This window comes from Pogonomyrmex barbatus, unplaced genomic scaffold (assembly GCF_055798465.1).
Source record: "Pogonomyrmex barbatus isolate J1 unplaced genomic scaffold, ASM5579846v1 scaffold1, whole genome shotgun sequence".
NCBI classification, from domain to species: Eukaryota; Metazoa; Arthropoda; class Insecta; order Hymenoptera; family Formicidae; genus Pogonomyrmex; species Pogonomyrmex barbatus.
The window spans coordinates 21,318,503-21,336,327 of NW_028297098.1; the positions used below are offsets into that span (position 1 = coordinate 21,318,503).

General features: G+C 34.3%; 1 protein-coding gene across 2 annotated transcripts in view; it reads left to right on the forward strand.

The window, feature by feature from the left end:
- The window catches only part of bsk (mitogen-activated protein kinase dJNK), a 144,599-nt gene that overhangs the window by 64,340 nt on the left and 62,434 nt on the right, over positions 1 to 17,825 (forward strand). For both annotated transcript variants that reach the window (XM_089085392.1, XM_089085393.1), the window contains one exon: positions 14,535 to 14,584. The gene's annotated coding sequence lies outside the window, so the exon portion shown is untranslated. The remainder of the gene's footprint in view (positions 1 to 14,534; positions 14,585 to 17,825) is intronic.

Sequence of the window (17,825 nt, forward strand, 5' to 3'; positions counted from 1 at the left end):
ACTCACTCCGTAAATTGAAGATAAAAAGAGCTTTAAAATGAGCATAAAACTGCGCCATTTCGTTTGCCGGGATGAGCAAAGAATCTCTTGCTATTCGCGTTTTTTCTCGACGCGACGAAGAGATTTCTGCATCTGAAGTATCAGTTTGAAATCTATTCGACACACTTCAGAAGGAAAAAAATAATACTTTAGGCTGCATTCTATTTTCTTGTCGCACATTTTATTGAACTAATAGTTTAAAAAAAGAGAGAACTTTTGGAGAAATTGTTTGCCGAAATACTTTTGAAATGTGATGAATAAATAGAAAATTGTACAAGAATTAAATCATTTATTGTGGGAAAAACTTTTAAAAATATCAATAACGTAATTGCACGAAATAGTAAATAGAACGTATTTTAACGTTTGATAAATATTTTCATGTCCGAAAAGGAATTTTATAGTAATTTCCTCTTTGTTAGACGAGAAGTTAAGAATTTAATTCCGCGAGCGCAAAAAGAAGATCTAGAGAACGATATTTATTCTTCTGTAATTTTTTTGTTTGTTAGATAAAATGGATAGAAACATATGGCGCTTGAATTTGCTCTTCTTTACGTCTCTTCCGGAGCTCTGGCGATGAAAAAGCTCTCACAATTGGTCAGGCGATATTTTCTGACTGCGCTGCTGCTCCGTTTCCCTTTTCGGTCGCTCTTCTCCGTTTGAAATTCCGGTAACGACTTGGCCCCATAAGCAACTTGATGTCCCTGATGCTGTGTCGTCGCAACCCGTACACGTAATGCGCTGTCATACTCGTTACAACACAACTCGTATAAACTTCCGATGCAGGCACATGTATGTTTCGCTGGTTCAATGTACACGACAAGAAACCGTGAAAATGTTCGAAATATATAAGTATTTTTATAGATTTTACGAGAGAGAGAGAGAGAGAGGGGAGAGAGAGAGAGAGAGAGAGAGAGAGAGAGAGAGAGAGAGAGAGAGAGAAATGATATTAAAAATTCTTACCTGATATATTAAATGTCTGCAAAAATTAATATATATATATAATATTAACAGCAATAATAAGTGCTACTGACAAGAAATTGACATTATTATCAATTTAATATGTTAATATTATTTTCTGCCTTTTTTTTTTGAAATATGCGATCTTTAAGTAACATATCGTACACATACCATTATTATTGTTATTGTAGGTCAAAACTATGTATGTAACAAAGGAACATCGGCGTTATATTGTAATTCTTTTGAGATTCTCTCGTTGTTGTTATTATTGTGAATTACTGCTACATCCTACTATTATTCCTTTCACTTTTTCACATCGCGCATTTGTCTTCTTCGCGTGTCTTCTCGCTTTTTTTTTTTTTTTGTCACTTTCATTCTGTGTTTCTCTTTTTCTTTCTTTCTCTTATTCTCTTTCTCTTTTTCAACTAGTAACAGTCGACGCACGTCGTTCCTCCGCGAGTGGCTGTTTCTCTTTGTCGTCGTCGTTTTTGCAAAGTCGTTGTTGCGCTTTGTTTTTTGTTCTTTTAGACAAGCGACCGAGCGGAAAATACAAGAACCTGAAGAGACCTATTCTGATAGCTATTATCTTATATTACGCGCCAGTATGCCTCAATTCTGTTTTACATGTTCTTTTCCATGCATGCAGAAAAAATTGCAATAGCTTTTTAAAAATAATTTAGTGATATGTGTTTGTAAAAAAAATCTATTTTTCGATCTATTTTTTTCGGATAAATAGTACAGATCTAAGTTAACAAATATATTTTTTACGATTTAGAAAATAATTAGAAATTTTCTTGAATATGCGCAAAAAGATGACGCTATGTTACACTAATATTTTATAACAAGTATTGCTGTGAATGTAACACTAATACATATAGATAAGACAAGAGCTGTAATTCGATTTAACAAGAAATTTTTAAAATTAATGTTAATGAAAGTTATAAGATAGATGCCAACAGTGGCGCTGAAATCTTTCATTAAAAAAAAATCTGTGTATTTGTATTGATGAAAAGTTTGATGAAAAATTTTATAAAATCGACTCTTCTAGATGATTTGATCTGAAAGTTTGCGATGCCGATGGGAATTATTCTGGATGGAGAAGCAACGATGAATAATCCACGCAGTGGGGGTATAGTACAGTTGGGATGAAACAATTCATCCGATCGATTTCCAGCTGGTCGCTCGGTCTCGGCTTGAGAGTTTTTGAAATAAATGTCCAAAGTCAACTTATTGCGAACGACGTCGACGGTGGCGGCCGATATTTGATTTCCGTGCATATTTGCGCTGCCGGAATCTGCAATAGCTTTCCAGATCAAATGGGAAGTCGAATGGCGCCGATCCCTTGGTTAGGCGAATGCTGCTATCGTTATCGGGCCTCGGATCACAATTTGAATTGGATCGCCGCGAGCAGATCGATTTTCGCTCGGAGGGATGACTTTAAATTCATTATAGATAAGCGCCGTACGAGTGTCTCGGAATAGGGGCATCGATATTTTATTGCTTCAAGTAAACTAAAGGTAAAATAAAGGACTAGCGAGTATTAGACAAAACGATTCTTTATCGACAGATTCTTCTTCGAACTCAATCTTTCCTTAACGGAAACTGAACTTTAGAAGGCCAAACAGACAATGTTTTGTTCTATACTAAAATTAAAATTTAAGTATAAATTGAATTTGTAGAACAATTGTAAAGCTTGAACTGATAACAAAAAAATTAATCTTTTATGAATAAGATTTTATTTAATATACGAAATAAAATCTAAGAAGCTGAAACTCGTGGTTAGCTCATTTCAAGTTACTTTTGAAACAGCAATAAATTTGAGCTTTGTGACTTTTAATTTTACTATTATATTAATTATAGGAAATTGAAACAAGCAACAAGTTTGCATTCTTTCTAAGGAAAAATTAACTTATTGAAGGACCAATCAAACAGACTTCACTGACCTGGAAATCCTTTATGAGTTTCATTGAGACATTCAGAAGTATCACTTTCTAGACCAGAAAACTGAGTGACTCCGACCACGAAACGAATGAAAGAGAGTATCCGATTACCGTGGAAAAGGGTAAGGAGCCGAAAATTGTACGGCGTTAAGTGAAAGTCGTAATAACGGCGGCTTAAGGTTTCGCCCCCATAGAAGCGAAACTCTATCTCTTCGTTTCTCAGAGGGTAGAGGGGTGATTTTGCTTGCCGATGTGCGTGCAGAGGACAGAGGGTTTCGAGAGGTCGGGAGGACAGGATCGATAACGCTGGAAGCTGCGTGCCTCGAGAGGGTCCTCTCTCGCGTGTGCTCTCCCTTGTCCCCCGTCCTTTCCTCCCGACCTCTCGAAACCCTCGGGAGAAAGGGGGAGACTTTGTTTCACCGACGACGGAGTGGATTTCCGTTCGTCGGATGGCCGCTCGAAAATAATTGCGCGAACCTCCGGATTCCGTGAGAGAACAATGTGCTGCAGCACCTCGTCTTCTTGCTTCCTCTCCTCTGCTTTCTCTTACTCTTCCAACCACGTTTTCCTACCTTTGTTCGTTCTTGTTGTCAAAGACCGAATGTTAGTCTACGAGAGTGAATGGCGAACGACGCGGAATGAGATAAGCATTCATAAGAGATTTCTGTTGCGGTAGATAAATTGTCCGGTCAGCTTGAGATGAACTATTCTAAGTGTCGTGACTGTCGTGACGTGAGCTCGTTATGATATATATGATTTATTAAAGCCGGTATTAATCTCAAATCGTTAAAGATTTCTCTTGGTTGTAGGTAAACGTTTAAACTTATTTTGATAAAGTGTTTTGTAATAAGAACTTTGTTGATGCTATTTAAAATTTGAATAATTCATTAGAATATATTTTAAAATAAACTTTTATCTTTTTTATATATTGTGATTGGTGATTTCTTTTTTTAGTAATAATATTATGTATCTAATGTAACGCTTGAATCAATATAATTTTTGAATATGAAAAATTAATAAATGCTGAAAATAATTATTAATAATACTTGCGCTGTAAATATCAAAAATTTTTTTATGTTTCTAAATAAATTATTATAATTATGTACATATAAACGCATTTTATTTTATTTCTTTGTGAAAATCTTGTTTTAAAGTGACTCGAGATTTAATTATTATATTCTTGTCATAAAAATGCAAAGAAGTGATAGGTATAAATAGTCTCAACTCAAATATTATAAATGACGAATTTGTGTTTGTGAGCTCAAACATTTCAAATCTAATGGAATCATCGAACAATTATAGAAGACGGGGGAGGCGCGCTGACGTTATCAGACTCATCTCGAAACATACTCATCTTCTTCGAAAGCGGCATCAGGATTTTCGGTGGACCGCGAAATATGTCGGCATCGATTCAACGTGTCTAAAAATAATTTCCTCGGCGGAAGCGCGATTTCAGATGTACACTTCGCAATGACGTCGCGTCACCAATCGTATAGAGACGAGAAAGATGGGAGGGAGAGAGGGGGGAGGGGGAGACAGAAAGAAGCACAGTAGTAATATATAGAACGTTTATTTCTTATAAAACGGTATCCCTCTCGGACTCGCGCTGAGAGTCTCGAGGAAAGAAATCCTCCTTTGAAATCCGAGAGCGCCGACGTCTCCGTGGATGATACGGTTTTCTCACGGAGAAATCTCCCCATGGACCATGACGGAGCCTCTGTACGCATTCGCACGGCCGAAACGCATCATAAGAAATTCTTTGTGATTTCGCTGATGTTGCGAGCGAGAATGATGGAGCAAAAAACATAATAGCAAAAGTAAGAAATAATAGTGATGGCTCAAAATTCTTCTGATTGTTCATAATATAATTGAACCTTGAAAGAATCTACACTGTATTATTTTTTTATTCTAATTTGAAAAAAAACGGTATCTTTTAGAATATTACGACTCGTTTTTGAAAAGCTTCAAAGGGGATTAGAAAAAAAAAGGTAAAAATGAAAGAAGTGAGATGAACGTTCTCTTTTCAAAAGGATAAACTTCTTTAGATTACCTCTTGAATTTCTTTATTCGTTACACACATACACGTGAAATTGTGATTATGTAGATGTAAGCGACGAAGTTGGCTATTACATTTATCAGATATAGATTTTCTATACAGAGAATTTCAATGTTCTCTAAATAACCGATATCTCGAGATCGGAAGTACGGTAGATCATAATCATTTTCGCCATCAGATTCGTTCTGTAGATAGACACGCGGTATTTCTGGTCGGCGGGATATAATACCATTTGTCGAACTCCAGCACAGCAGTAGTCGCGAACTGGAAAATGTTTCAAAATTTATGAGCTTGGACCGAAAGAGGCGAAACATACGAGCTTACCGGTATGGGAGCAGGCAGTATAATACTACCAGTACGAGAAATAGCTTTGATATATACCGTGAATAACTTGCTCGGACGAATTATTCGATTATCCACGAATCGAATAACGCTCACTGGAAAACGATAAAACATCTAAATGACTTGATACGTTAACTATTTGTACATTATATATGATGAAACATTGAGAAGACGAGAGATTTCGAGAGAAATTTAGAACTTTGTCTCGTTGAATTAAGCTTATAACTTTAACAAACACGTGTAATTAAAGTATAGTATTATACATTAAAAAAAATTAAAATATTTAAATTAAGATAAATTAAAATGTTAAAAATTATAATGTTATAAAAAATTAATTATTAATATAGAAAAACAGATGAAATTCGAAAATGAGAGAAATAGAAACAATCTTTTCTTCTCAAGATATAACTATGTTAATTTGTTAAGAAGCAAATTATATGTTAATAAAAAATGTACGAGTCCGAAGATATGATAATAACTATAATATTGCGGTCGTTTTCAATTACGTAGATTGTTTCGAACTCTTCGAATTTCATCAGAATTATCAGAGATGATTTCTGAGAGATGGTTTTCTCGACCTTACGTAACTTAGTCGCTTCGCCACGTGCTTAATCGCTATTATCAAAGTATGATCAGTTGTCACGTGCTGACAAAATAAGGAGGTCGTCGAAAATATAAGAAATATATATTTGAAACGTTTAAAATCTAATGAAAAAGAAATATAGTATGAAGACAGAATCTCTCGTTTCCTACATTAATTGTAAATAAATATTATAACATTTTTTTAATAACAAGTATTAAGTGATTGGAAGTTAAATATAAGATTCAGATTAACACGAAAATAAAAATTTAAGTTTAATATATGTTTTACTGGGTTTATTTTTTTTAATTCGAGATTTTATTTCTCTTTTAACTTTAATACTTTTTTGAGACATTATTTTAGTACGCTACAAATTTAATATAATATAATATAAATGTGGTAATCGTTGGTGATGGGACAGAGAGCGAAAGTACGGCTTTTTTAACGCCTTAAGTAAACGTACTTATATCGATCTAGATTTTTTATTTATTTGATTGGTTTGAAGTTGGTCAATCGGATAAAAGTTGGCGGATCGGCGGATCGACAAAATGTAGTCGCGGACGCGCTTTTACGACATCAGTCTGAAGCACCTGTTACACCGTGTTGAGAAAGTTAGTCATCGTAAACTTCTCGCCGTCGTACGATACAGTCGGTGTTTTCAATAAAGCGTCAATAACTTTCGCAGTTTTGCGCTTACACCACTCGCTCCTGCCGCGACGAAACTTGGAGAATCCCATAAGTTACGAGTCAATCGCGGAAAGTCGAGAGTTTTTCGATTGCACAGCAGGCAGCTGTCAATAATATATTGTATGGATATTGTATGGGTGTCCCGGAAATAAGGTCGTTTCTTTCGACATCTTCCTTAACTAATTTAAAACAGATCACTCTTCGATATAAAACCAATGCGTATCATCGTACATTTTCGAACTTCAACATTGATTGTTCTCGCAATTGTAGATATTGAAGTAAATTTCTATTAACGAATAAAATTTATTGAAATTAGTTAAATAGTTTTGCGACATTTAATGTAAAATTGTCAAAAAACAATGTTCTTTAGAAAACAAACAATGTAAAATAATTGTAAAATGTTATTTATGAGGATGAATAAATTTTCTCCGATGTTGACGGACGTCTTGAGAATGTAATTGTCGTACAGGGAATCGTTTTTTTTTTTTTTTGGCAAGAGCAGAGTTATAGGCTTGAAAGTAAAAGTGATGAACCCTGCTTACTCGACAATTTCAATTAAACATCGAAGCTTTCGTCAGCGAAGCACGCAATCTCGTTTTCCATTATGACACTCGTCACTCTCTCGTCTTTCCCTCACTCTCATTACTCTTTGGGATTAGCTAGCTTATCCGTGAGATCTAGGAAGGGGTTTTAAGAGAGCGAGAAAAATATCGCAAGATTTTCCGAGTCGTTGCTAATTAAGATTGATTAAGTATCATTTATCACGAGAATCAACGATAATCGACGACGATCAAATTATTTATTTTTATTTATTTTTGTTAGTTTGTTGTTCTTATCTATAAATCTTCAAATATAAATCTTTAAGTATCTTTATCACGATAAAATAAATATATCGTGCCTCCGTGTCAAATAATTTGATTAAGAAATTATAATAGTCAAGATAATTTGTTTAAAGATGCACTTATATAAATATGAAATAAGTAATTAGAATGGCATAAAAATAAGGTAAATGAATAATGATAAAAATATATAATTACATTATCGCATATTGTGTATAATTATTTAATTATATTATTATAATAGTATAATTATTTATTATTTAATATAACAATTATTTAATATAACAATTAGCTACTTTTGAAAAATATTTAATAGTTCTAATATGTAATTCCACTGATTAACGAATTTTAATCATTTTTTTTATTTGGTACCAAGTATTGTACTTGAAGTAGCGATAACTTAAAGACGATAATTTACGACATAAATAATTTCTTAAACGGATTCTCGATAAAGACAATAATGAAGTAAGTCAAAGATTACGGTATGAAGTAAGCACTAAAAAAGTTAAACAGAATTTAAAATTATCAAAGTTTGGGCGATCATATTCTCCGACTACAGATTCTTTATATAGAGAATATATTATCAATTTTTTTTCGAAAAAGGAATTATAGATATATAAAGAAATTATATATAAAATACTAAGAAACAATACAATTTTATTACTTTCGATATTTATCTCTTGTAATATATTAAATCTAATTGAGCTTTATTAAGCTGAAACCCTTTTTCTTATAGAAAAATGACATTTAATAGTATTTATTTATTTAACATTTTTTTAATATATATTATTTAATAATGAAAACTTTTTACTTTCAATGAATAAAATTATATTGAAAAAAATATTAATATGTCAGCGTGAGAGATATTAAACATCACTCAACCTTTACCGAGAAGATTAATAGTATATATTTTTTTTAATATTAATTTTCAAAGAACAAAAAATTGCTTGAAAACTGCTCTGGTGCCGATGTTAGAATGACATTTAGGATGTCGAGCGAGTTCCCGCTTTCTGCCTTGCTTCTTTTACGCTGCTTGGCTGGACGGCTCTTCATTGAGCATCGTTGTCTTCGTAGTTGTCGTCGTCGTCGTCGACGTCGACGTAGACGTCGGCGTGGCCGTCAAAGGTCGCCACGGTATAAATACCTCTGGCGCCGCCGTCGTTCCGATTTCTCCCCCTTTTGACCCCTCGCCCTCTCGACTCTTACACCAGCCTAAATTTTCTCCCTTTCATTTACGACCGTTCTGTCCTCCACTTCGACATTCTCGAAATTCGCAAATACATTTTTTAATTATATCGGAGACGAGACGACGAAATTAGATGTAAAAATAAAATAGACAAATAAGGAAGAGAACGTGAGTTTCCTCAGAAGACTTGCAGAATCATATGTTTGAAAGCAAAGTTGAGTGCGGTTTTTGCACGTTACTGAAGTTCAGCTAGGCAAGCTCTAGCGACACGAGGAGAATTCGTCGAGACTCCCTGGCGGAACACGTGACATTGATAGATCGATTGCTATTATCGCTGAGCAAGTCGCATTCAGTTTTCATATTCGGCGGATAAAGCCAAGTTAAAATGACACATTGATATGATATGGAGGACGAAGTGACGCTTCTATAATATATTTTTTGAATTCATGCCGAGACGTAATTGTAGATGTGATGTACGACACACGTATTGTACAAATCAAATGAAAATTTTTATTTAATATTTGTAATTAATATAAATTTCGCCATTTTTTTTCAGCGTTTTATTTTTTGGCTTTGATATTAATATCTGATATAGATAAAAATTACAAATTAAAATTACGTTCTAGGAGTTCTTAAATAAGATATTGGTATAATCATCATGTAAAGGCTTAATGTCTCTTTAAAATTATTGATATTTAAATTAATAATGTTAATATTATTGAAATATTGAAATATCATGGTGATTTTCCGATACTTTTGTATCAAAATATATTCGTAATCATCTTTAGAATTCGATTTCCATTATCTCTTCTATTATCACTGGTTTCACGAAGGTGCGTGACTTCCAAGACACCCGGAGGCTATCCGATAACACCGTTGATGCGTATCGTTCACATTAACCGCGTTATCAGACAATGGAATAACCGAAAGCTCGGGAAAGCCACAGTCGATCGTTCAACAAGAGACCCCCATCATTCTTTCCCGATCAAGGAAGATTACCGATTTGTGATAAAAAAAATGATGGTGTCTATGCGACGAGCTACTCATGGTCTGATCGATATAATGAGTAACCATATCAACATTGTTAACATTGTTGCTTTATCTTATCTTTACCTCATAGTCGACTTGAAATTTCCATAATCAAGCCATAATCAAGTACATTAAACATGCGGTTGAGTGTCTTTGTTCATGTCTTTGTTCATGATTAATTTAACATTCTTGGAATACGTGAGATATCACGCCTATCGCTTGATTATTGGCACGCAAGGGAAGTTAAGGAAATATCTGTGATCGAAAGTATCAAAAATTATATTAGAACTTTTCGCAATTACAATTTGTTGAGATTTCACCGAAAGATAAATTACGATAATTGGTTATGTAAAATAATAGAACAAAAATGATAAAAAAAAAAAAAATGACAGAAAAATTGATCAAAATTTACGAAAAATATTTTTAAGCACTTTAAAACAAATTTAATCATTAATCAACATAAAATATGATGTCAATAGCGAACTAATGAAGAGCTCGAAGTGATCATTTATTTTAAATTTTGTTTGCTTTTATTCGAACCTATGTCGATGTATATATATATATATATATAAAGTGTGTGTGTGTGTGTGTGTGTGTGTGTGTGTGTGTGTGTGTGTGTGTGTGTGTGTCGCGCTAATACAACCGAAGGGTTAATGGCAACAACACTGTATATCTAAAGCTTCTCGACTAACTATAAACACGTGCGGGAAAAATAAAGGCCGCACCTGCTGCCGGAAAAAGACTCTTGGGAAATGGCATGCTGGTTAAAGGCTCCCAGAGTTTCCGTTCCGTATTATAGACTCGGCCCGGTAATCTGCCGGTCGAACCAAGTTAAATTGGCGAGTGCCAAATTTAGATTAGGACGGAGAGAATTTTTCTTTTCTTTTATATCCTACAAGATGCATCCTATTTCCCGGGGAAAGCGAATCGCGAAAAGTGAAGGAGACTTCCGGCCGATTGTGACGCCACGTGTCGATAATGCTAGAAGTTCAATGTTCCGATCCTTTTTTCATTAGAAGGATGTTGTTTTGCCTTTCATTTCAAGCGAAGGAAAACTAACTCGTATCGTATTATTTTTTCAGCTTGAGGCGACTTTTATCGACGATTATCGAAATACGAAAACGTTTCATCAGAGACGCATTAAGAAAGAATTTGAAGAGATTTCTTCCACGAAGAAACTCGATGTCCGCGAGGCCACAACTAGTCGCAAAATTTTCTTGATGGGAAAAGTCAGGCGTGTTATGGGGATAAGAATATTACCATAAAAAGTGTGGGATTATTATTAATCAAAATTTTGCAAATTTTGCAAATGAAGTTTGTCATATGTAGGGTGTATTTACGATATATTTAATATCAAAAGTAATTTTTATTGTGTTTTATTGTGAAGTCCAAGGAGATTTCTTCGAAAAGATTATTTGATATTCTGAAGGATGCAGTCGACCATTTCTTTGATACTCAATAGAAGAAAGACTCGGACTATAATGCTGCGCATGTATATGGAATATTGCTATGTCGGCAGATGAGAAATATGAAACTTGTCGACGGAAAATGGTGGTTGTAGATCTCTCTATGGATGCGATCTGCAGGAGAGGCGCCTAAAGAATCTTATAAAATTCTGAACTATGTCAGTATCAATGGAATATACGAATCCCATTCTATTTCTTACACACACGTTTTGCTCATAGTACTATAAATAAATATGACTCGATGTATTATTTATAAATAAAGTATCTGCCATTAAAGAATCTTCGAATTTAAAATCTAAAAAATAATAAATACAAATATTAAACTATTATTCAGAGAGATCCTTTTTTGTTGTAACGAAAATTATTTGGAGAATACAATATTATGATTGAGAAATATTTCACAACATTTTAGATAAAACGGAAAAATTTATTATTTTATTTAGTTTTCAGCGAAACGTTCTATAAACGCGCAAACGATAATCGATGCATTGGCTTAATGATTATTTTGAAATTATTAGCTTAATGCATTTTCTAGCAAAAAATTAACTATATTTCATTATTACATTATGAAATGCAAGAACTTCTGAAATAGTAATAATCTTTTAAAATGGTCAATTATTTTTATCATAATCAATTATAGTAAATATAATTGAATATTAATGTAAATTTCAATATTATTTAGGAGAAAATTACTTGTATTATCTATTATTATATTATTATATTTCAAGGAAATATTAATGCATTAATTACTGGTAAAAGCCTAACTTTATATTTTTATAGTATTTTACATTTTTAAAAAATATTCTACAATAATTTATGTGAAATGTTATCTCTTGTATTATATCTCACGTATCATATATATATTTAAATTAAAAAATTATCTTTCTTAATTAAGAAGATATTATGATAAACATGCATAGCGAGTAATTAAAGTCTCATTGCGAATTTTAATATGATTTTTTATAAACTTTAATATGAACGCGGTGGACGAAGTTTACTTTATAAACCTTTTTAAAAACATTAATTTATATTTGAAATTTTAATAATAAAGTAGTTAATGTTAAAAATGACAAAATGGAAAGTTGAATGGAATATTTCAACTTAGATTATTAGAAAAAAGTATTAGAAAATTTTATTAGAAAAATTATATTGATTACGAAATAGTTCGTTCCCATTCACCCATTCACGATAGTGCATTTTTGTCGTTATTAATTAATTTCTGCTCGTTATCGCCGCGAGAAGATGAGAAGAGGAACACGAAGCTTATTCTCGTGAAGGAACGTAGCCATCCAACGGCCACGTGGCTAGTCGGATATTTATGTTCGGATATTTACAACGCGAAACATGTAGTAGCCACACATGTTGACGAGCTTGAGCTTTTTGCCGACCTTAATGCACCGGCTTTTGCTGCTCCGGCGCACTTTATCGTGCCGCTCACGACGATGCATCGCGCGGCACATACGCTAATGACCGGAATTGCATCACCGAATGGCGTCGTTAACATTGCTGCACTTCGATTTCCTAATGTGGGCGAGATGACTTATGAATAGTCCACCGACATTTACGTCTTATCGCAATAAAGCCGGCAAAACTTTCTCTTGAATGCAAAACGGTGTATTTGCCAATCTTTTGAATCTGCGAAAAAGTTGGAGAAGCTTCCATCGCGAAGTAACTTTATTAATAATATAAATAAAATTTTATGAAATGGACGTTTGTTATTATCGTACATATAAATTTATTGTCGTTATTGTCATGTTAATTTATTTTTAGAACATGCGTTAAAACTTTTTAATTTAATTGCATATGATCTCACTTATATGTCTACAATTGTCTTTTAATCCCATTAAATTTTAATGTAATTAGATTAGATATATATATTTTTAATGGTATTATTTTATGTTAGAGAAATTAGATACTTATGTGAGCTTTTTATTGCGTTATACATTAGTTAGGGCAAATAAAACGGCGGTCATATGAATAGTAAAAATAGGAAAACCTCTCGAGATTTGTTTGCAGAATAGCTATAAGTTTTTAGGGACAAAAAACTCGACTCAAATGAGATTTTTCCAGCAGGCTACTAAAGAGGAATTTCGAGAAGTTTCGCTGGAAAATGGCGTTTGGACTTTCGATAGCCGTTTAGAAACTGCTCGAGAAAAGTGCGTGGACCGTTTTCAAAGTTTCCGTAATATCGTTCCTTTCCAGATTTTACATCCCTCGGCAATGCGCTCGAGCGAAGCACAAACGTTTGAAGTCGCTTTTCGCAAGATAATACGAATAAGTTGAGGTAATGCGCGAATAAATTCGAGCAGCTCGAATAATTTTAAGTTAACCGCGGACAAATTTGTATAATACGAATAAATTCGGTTAATGTCGCGAGGAGCGATATTAATCTACAAACGTCTTCATGAGAGGAATCTGCGTTTCTAATTCACTGGGTTCGTTAGGGATTCATTATGAATCGGGTCGGGCGACGGGATATAATCTGAATGGCTTTACATCAAGGTCGAGGAAAGTTCGCGGAGAATTCACACGATGCACGAAGTCGACGAAACATTTCCGCGGTTAGGAACGAGGATATCTTGTTGAACCGACTCGATCTTTCTGCCGTCAACTGAAACAGATCATATCGACTGCAACACCGAGCGAACTTAATTAATATCGTCCAAACATTCGGAATATACAAACTGTGGCCAATACGCGAGACATGATTTCAGAAACTAATGTCTTGTAAAACATTCGGATTTTAATAGAGGATTTTTCAAATTATGTACGTACATACGAATTCTTTTATTAAGTGTGTTTTCGTCAATATAAATTTAATGGACTACGAATAAATAATAAGACTTTATTCCTTTGTTAATTTTTTTTTTTTTCGATTTGAAATGAAAGTATTGTAATTATTCATTGTGCTTTTTTAAATATTTTTTGAAAAATGGATTCCGTTGAATCTGTTTTGTACGTTTTATTCCGATAATTAAATATAAGCTTTTAGATTTCCTAACGCTCGGTTGTAAAACGAAGACAAATTGTGCATATAATTGAAAAGCTTATCTTTAAATCGTCTTCAATCTGTACTTTTAAAGAAATATAAATTACTTTTTTATTATAAGCTTGTCATTGTTAAATCTCTATTTAATCTCTATTTTTTAAAAATATCAATCCAAAGTACTTCGGGAAGAAGTTTATCAATTATCCTGTCCAATTTGTCTCTCAATCGCGCGGGATTTCTTTCTTCCCGAGGCTCTTCTCGTGTTGTAAAAATCTTGCCACGTAACTTCGGAGCGGAGCGGTTTAAATCAGTGGCAAAGAAACTTGCGCATTTAAAGATTAAGAGTGGCGGAATACTGTAATATTGCGACTAGCAATTCTGGTACACTCTGAAAACTTCTCTAATTTGGTTTTCTTTGTTCCAGAGATCTTTAACCTACGTCGCGGCCATCTTCTTCTTCTTCTTCCTCGTCGGGTAAGTCTTCAAACATCCTCAATTCCCGTCTGAAGTTACTCCACTTCCCTCGCTGTTCCCGAAGAAGGCTTCGGGGGATCTCTCGAGGCTCTTCTTTCGTAAAACTGCGAGCACTTCTAACACATGTAATATAATCTTGTAATATAAGCGTATAAATATTACGCGTAGAAAAAAAGTTTAATTTGCGCGATTTTGTGATATTCCAATTGAAGGACGCTTCGCGTTTCAAGCGATAAAGCGGGAGTATACTATATTATTAAAATATTATCAGTGCTAATCCGGTTATTAATCAGGATTAAGGATAAGGCTCTCGCGAGAGTGATTTTACGAGTCGATGTACACATGAGAAAATTCTCCGGTTGTGAATTTCGCCGCTGGGTGGTCTTCCTCCGCGCACGTACTCGCTCAAATCGGCGATGAGCTTCGACTGAAATTAATAACCGCGAACCTACATCTGTCAGAACGTGATGAACGACGCGTACGTGCGTGGGTGCATACGCAATGGCTTATCGATCGCGTGTACGGTACGGTCGAGATGCTACTTGACAAGTCCTCTCCGGAGGACGAGTATCCGCTTCGCGAGTGAAAGGACCGATCGATTCCGCTTGCATCAGTCTGAAGTGACAGGCCAATCATGCGATACAACGGGATTTTGCGAGTACTCGCGATCGGAATTGCGGATTCAATTAATCTAAAATACATGCGTCGAGCAACGTGTGAATGGATACGGAGGCAGCATAAAGCCCTATTAAATTTATACTTAAGCGTTCTTTCGATGATACATCGTACAAGAGAAATAAATGAATTTTAGTTCGATGTATTTGCTTGTGTTTCAGTGAAACAACATGTTTATGTGTTTGGAAATGATTTAGAAAAATATTCTAATCGCTTTTTACACAAAAGGAAAGATGGCTTTTGGACGTTTGAATATATTACATATTTCATGAAATAATTAAACGCGATAATAATGAAAGCGTGAACTTTTTATCTTTTTGCTTTAAAATTTGCAGAAATATCTATATCTGGTATATAGATTATATTTTCTTCCTGTGGTGTACAATGCATTAATTACCATGTATTGAGAAAGGATCGAAATATCTTGTTTTTTTTTTTGTGAACCATTCAGATGAAGCGAGGAGTTGCAATCTGGCAGATCGAACAAGCACGTACTCGTTTCATTAGGTTGTCTGGCTTGCGAGCTTGATTAATTGCCAAACGCAGAGAATTTACGATAGTAGTTGCCAAATTTTTTAGACGGACGATGCATTGCATTTCAGTTTTTTTTTTTAGTTTCTACATCGTTTCCAAGTGATCGAATACTTTCAACAGGGAGGAAAGGGAAAAAATGTTGATCAGAAATACTAATAAATCAATGCATGTTATATATATTTATTTTTCAATTTTATATAAAAATTTGATCGATTAACCAAATTAAAAAACATTTAAATTCTCATTAAAGTATATTAAAATTAAATTATGGAATTTTAATTATAATTATTAAAATTAATTTCTATGGAATCTCAACGGATTACATTTGTGGTATGATAGATTTATCTCCCGTCGAATATTAATTATCGACTAGTATCGCGCGAATGTTAATTACCGTCCGTTCACTTTTCAACTGGACTAATATATCAGACCGGCTTTGAAAACCTAATAACTATTTAGATCCCTGGTAGCTCGAAGTATGGGAGATCGAATTACGACTTTGCGTGTTCCGTAAGCAGCGTGGCGATTATTAAAGTAGGCCATCGATATGATCGACCCAGCGAGTTTACGGCTCTTGCATTTTATGATCTATAAACATTTATCGTTCTATTCAACTCTCTTCGCTTGGTACTAATCGAAAACGTTATTAACCTTTTGAAAATTTTAAGAAGTGCGCTAAAGAATATTTAGCACTTTTCGAAAATTATCCCATGTTGTAATCATACAATGAACTGGTAACTGATAACAAAGTACATTGCGACATGTAATTAATGTTCAGTTAATTGCTTACAATTGTTCAAATTAATTACGATTTCCTGGCGGTTTGTACATAACACGGTGACATTTGTAATATCTCATTTTACGCACAAATTACTGTAACTCGACGAAAATTTGCTGTAATTAATTACAAACTTAACGCTCAAAGAGACAAATGGCTATCTGTGGCTAGAGCTTAAACCGTGAAAATGATCGTCTTGAAAGGTTTAATATGGCGTACAGGTAAATGATGGGGTTTGCGAAGACCCCGGATAATTGCTAATGTTCAGAAACTATCTGCCCAGCGCCGGCTGACATTAGCCTTCGTTAAGGCTCAGCGACTTCTCCGGAAAGGGTAGAAAGACCGTCGGATAATGCCTAACAGCGAGGCGTAATTATAAGCAATAACCCTCTTGAGAATTAACAGTTTCGCAAGGCTTTAAAGCTCGGAGATGCTTGTATATTCGCACGTGGCTTGTTGACTATGTACATATAATATCATTAAAGATTATACGTTGTGAATAGAGTAAGAAAATAGATTATTAGCTATTTGAGCTATTCTCGAGATCTCACAGTAATTATTTTTTATAATCTGTTTAGTATCTTTAAGATTTTTCCTTCTTTTTGATTGTTACAAAAGTAATTTTATTCTTTTACAGCACTTAATTCGAATATCGTAATTATTTTTGAATCTTTGATTAAAACGGATTTTATAAATCCGAGACTTAGACGAAAGAAATATATTTTATGGGAAACTTGTTTCTTAATTACAAAAATTTATTAGGGATTATTTATTTGACAAATCGATGAACAAAATATCAAACCAAATGGATAATAAATGAATCAAAATTCGACTTCTCAATGTGCGAAATTGATAATCAGAGCACATCTATCCGAATGCCGAGATCGATGTTACGACGTCCTTCTCTCGTCTATAAAACACCCCTCGTCACCGATCATTTTATCGCCGTCGGATTTTCCTCGCTCGCCATAACTGTTCGATAAATCGAATCGCAGACCTTCGGGAATTGTTTTATCGTCCACCCTCCTTCGCCTCCTCATTTGAAAATCTCCATTCATCCCGCGGAAATGGAGACGCGTTTTGTAGGAACGAGATTAAAGACGAGGAACGAGCAGAAGGGGAAGAGAAAGGGGGAGAGAGAGAGAGAGAGAGAGGGGGGGGAGGGGGGAAGGGAAAGAGCGTCTTAATATTTCTTGGTGAACGATCGCGATGAATTTCACTGCCGTTGTCAGAATGGAGGCCAGAGTCAGAAAG